The sequence below is a fragment of the Cyanistes caeruleus genome, chromosome 4 (assembly GCF_971803275.1).
Source record: "Cyanistes caeruleus chromosome 4, bCyaCae1.hap1.1, whole genome shotgun sequence".
Classification (NCBI taxonomy): Eukaryota; Metazoa; Chordata; class Aves; order Passeriformes; family Paridae; genus Cyanistes; species Cyanistes caeruleus.
The window spans coordinates 3,944,667-3,948,807 of NC_141704.1; positions in this window are offsets into that span (position 1 = coordinate 3,944,667).

Sequence of the window (4,141 nt, forward strand, 5' to 3'; positions counted from 1 at the left end):
TGCATGGCTTGTGCGTTTTTAGGTGCGGTTCCAGCTTCCAGGGTAGTCGTGGTTGCCTCTGGTTCCTGTGCCGAATGAGTGAGGGCGGGAAGGTGGTGGCTTGTGCTTGAGAGTGCTGCTGGAGGCGAGTCTGGTGCCTACGGCCATAGCACCCTTAGAACGCCCGATCCCGTCTGTGATAGATGGGAGAGCGGCCGATAATTTCAGGTTCTGTTGACCTTTTTTTGCTGTGCGCTGGCAACCGGGCTTAAAGCCTCTCCTTCTTGCATCGCCATCTTGGCCATCAGGAGGAGGGCGAGTTGATGCGTGGTTGTGGGCCTTGTGTGCCTTGCCTGGTGTGGCTTTTTGTGCCTCGTGTGGTCGGTGTGGTGTTAGGTCCGGCTGCGGCTTCTGGTGTGGTGGTGGGTGCGTGCGGTACCCTTTGTCGAGTGAGTGAGGGCGAGAAGGTGGCGCGCCTCACGCTCAAGAGGGCTGCCGGAGGCAACTCTGGTGCCTCCGGCTAGACCGGCCTGGTGGCGCCCCATGCCTGCGGCTGTTGGAAGCTAAGCAGGGTGGGGTTTGGTTAGTACATGGATGGGTGACCGCCATGGAAAACCCGGTTGCCAGGAGGCTGTTTTTGCTGCATGCTGGCGGCGGGAATGAAAGTTGCCTTTTTTTTTCTGCGGAGCCTTGGCTAGCGGGAGTAAAGCGTGGGCACGCGTGGCTTGTATGCCTTTAGTGTTGCGTGCTTTCTGGGCCCTGCGTGCCTTTGCGGGTGTGGCTTTTTTTTTATTTTTTTATTTTATTTTTTTTTGCCTGCATGGCTTGTGCGTTTTTAGGTGCGGTTCCAGCTTCCAGGGTAGTCGTGGTTGCCTCTGGTTCCTGTGCCGAATGAGTGAGGGCGGGAAGGTGGTGGCTTGTGCTCGAGAGTGCTGCTGGAGGCAAGTCTGGTGCCTATGGCCATAGCACCCTGAGAACGCCCGATCCCGTCTGTGATAGATGGGAGAGCGGGCGTGAATTTCAGGTTCTGTTGACCTTTTTTTGCTGCGCGCTGGCAACCGGACGGAAAGCCTCTCCTTCTTGCAACGCCATCTTGGCCATCAGGAGGAGGGCGAGTTGATGCGTGGTTGTGGGCCTTGTGTGCCTTGCCTGGTGTGGCTTTTTGTGCCTCGTGTGGTCGGTGTGGTGTTAGGTCCGGCTGCGGCTTCTGGTGTGGTGGTGGGTGCGTGCGGTACCCATGTCGAGTGAGTGAGGGCGAGAAGGTGGCGCGCCTCACGCTCAAGAGGGCTGCCGGAGGCAACTCTGGTGCCTCCGGCTAGACCGGCCTGGTGGCGCCCCATGCCTGCGGCTGTTGGAAGCTAAGCAGGGTGGTGTTTGGTTAGTACATGGATGGGTGACCGCCATGGAAAACCCGGTTGCCAGGAGGCTGTTTTTGCTGCATGCTGGCGGCGGGAATGAAAGTTGCCTTTTTTTTTCTGCGGAGCCTTGGCTAGCGGGAGTAAAGCGTGGGCACGCGTGGCTTGTATGCCTTTAGTGTTGCGTGCTTTCTGGGCCCTGCGTGCCTTTGCGGGTGTGGCTTTTTTTTTATTTTTTTATTTTATTTTTTTTTGCCTGCATGGCTTGTGCGTTTTTAGGTGCGGTTCCAGCTTCCAGGGTAGTCGTGGTTGCCTCTGGTTCCTGTGCCGAATGAGTGAGGGCGGGAAGGTGGTGGCTTGTGCTTGAGAGTGCTGCTGGAGGCGAGTCTGGTGCCTATGGCCATAGCACTCTGAGAACGCCCGATCCCGTCTGTGATAGATGGGAGAGCGGGCGTGAATTTCAGGTTCTGTTGACCTTTTTTTGCTGCGCGCTGGCAACCGGACGGAAAGCCTCTCCTTCTTGCATCGCCATCTTGGCCATCAGGAGGAGGGCGAGTTGATGCGTGGTTGTGGGCCTTGTGTGCCTTGCCTGGTGTGGCTTTTTGTGCCTCGTGTGGTCGGTGTGGTGTTAGGTCCGGCTGCGGCTTCTGGTGTGGTGGTGGGTGCGTGCGGTACCCGTGTCGAGTGAGTGAGGGCGGGAAGGTGGCGCGCCTCACGCTCAAGAGGGCTGCCGGAGGCAACTCTGGTGCCTCCGGCTAGACCGGCCTGGTGGCGCCCCATGCCTGCGGCTGTTGGAAGCTAAGCAGGGTGGGGTTTGGTTAGTACATGGATGGGTGACCGCCATGGAAAACCCGGTTGCCAGGAGGCTGTTTTTGCTGCATGCTGGCGGCGGGAATGAAAGTTGCCTTTTTTTTCTGTGGAGCCTTGGCTAGCGGGAGTAAAGCGTGGGCACGCGTGGCTTGTATGCCTTTAGTGTTGCGTGCTTTCTGGGCCCTGCGTGCCTTTGCGGGTGTGGCTTTTTTTTTATTTTTTTATTTTATTTTTTTTTGCCTGCATGGCTTGTGCGTTTTTAGGTGCGGTTCCAGCTTCCAGGGTAGTCGTGGTTGCCTCTGGTTCCTGTGCCGAATGAGTGAGGGCGGGAAGGTGGTGGCTTGTGCTTGAGAGTGCTGCTGGAGGCGAGTCTGGTGCCTATGGCCATAGCACCCTTAGAACGCCCGATCCCGTCTGTGATAGATGGGAGAGCGGCCGATAATTTCAGGTTCTGTTGACCTTTTTTTGCTGTGCGCTGGCAACCGGACGGAAAGCCTCTCCTTCTTGCATCGCCATGTTGGCCATCAGGAGGAGGGCGAGTTGATGCGTGGTTGTGGGCCTTGTGTGCCTTGCCTGGTGTGGCTTTTTGTGCCTCGTGTGGTCGGTGTGGTGTTAGGTCCGGCTGCGGCTTCTGGTGTGGTGGTGGGTGCGTGCGGTACCCGTGTCGAGTGAGTGAGGGCGAGAAGGTGGCGCGCCTCACGCTCAAGAGGGCTGCCGGAGGCAACTCTGGTGCCTCCGGCTAGACCGGCCTGGTGGCGCCCCATGCCTGCGGCTGTTGGAAGCTAAGCAGGGTGGGGTTTGGTTAGTACATGGATGGGTGACCGCCATGGAAAACCCGGTTGCCGGGAGGCTGTTTTTGCTGCATGCTGGCGGCGGGAATGAAAGTTGCCTTTTTTTTTCTACGGAGCCTTGTCGAGGGAGAGGAAAGAGTGGGCACGCGTGGCTTGTATGCCTTTAGTGTTACGTGCTTTCTGGGCCCTGCGTGCCTTTGCGGCTGTGTTTTTTTTATTTTTTTTTTTTTTGCCTGCGTGGCTTGTGCGTTTTTAGGTGCGGCTCCAGGTTCTGGGCTAGTCGTGGTTGCCTCTGGTTCCTGTGCCGAATGAGTGAGGGCGGGAAGGTGGTGGCTTGTGCTCGAGAGTGCTGCTGGAGGCGAGTCTGGTGCCTATGGCCATAGTACTCTGAGAACGCCCGATCCCCTCTGTGATAGATGGGAGAGCGGCTGTGAATTTCAGGTTCTGTTGGCCTTTTTTTGCTGTGCGCTGGCAACCGGACGGAAAGCCTCTCCTTCTTGCATCGCCATCTTGGCCATCAGGAGGAGGGCGAGTTGATGCGTGGTGGTGGGCCTTGTGTGCCTTGCCTGGTGTGGCTTTTTGTGCCTCGTGTGGTCGGTGTGGTGTTAGGTCCGGCTGCGGCTTCTGGTGTGGTGGTGGGTGCGTGCGGTACCCGTGTCGAGTGAGTGAGGGCGAGAAGGTGGCGCGCCTCACGCTCAAGAGGGCTGCCGGAGGCAACTCTGGTGCCTCCGGCTAGACCGGCCTGGTGGCGCCCCATGCCTGCGGCTGTTGGAAGCTAAGCAGGGTGGGGTTTGGTTAGTACATGGATGGGTGACCGCCATGGAAAACCCGGTTGCCGGGAGGCTGTTTTTGCTGCATGCTGGCAGCGGGAATGAAAGTTGCCTTTTTTTTTCTACGGAGCCTTGTCGAGGGAGAGGAAAGAGTGGGCACGCGTGGCTTGTATGCCTTTAGTGTTACGTGCTTTCTGGGCCCTGCGTGCCTTTGCGGCTGTGTTTTTTTTATTTTTTTTTTTTTTGCCTGCGTGGCTTGTGCGTTTTTAGGTGCGGCTCCAGGTTCTGGGCTAGTCGTGGTTGCCTCTGGTTCCTGTGCCGAATGAGTGAGGGCGGGAAGGTGGTGGCTTGTGCTTGAGAGTACTGCTGGAGGTGAGTCTGGTGCCTATGGCCATAGCACCCTTAGAACGCCCGATCCCGTCTGTGATAGATGGGA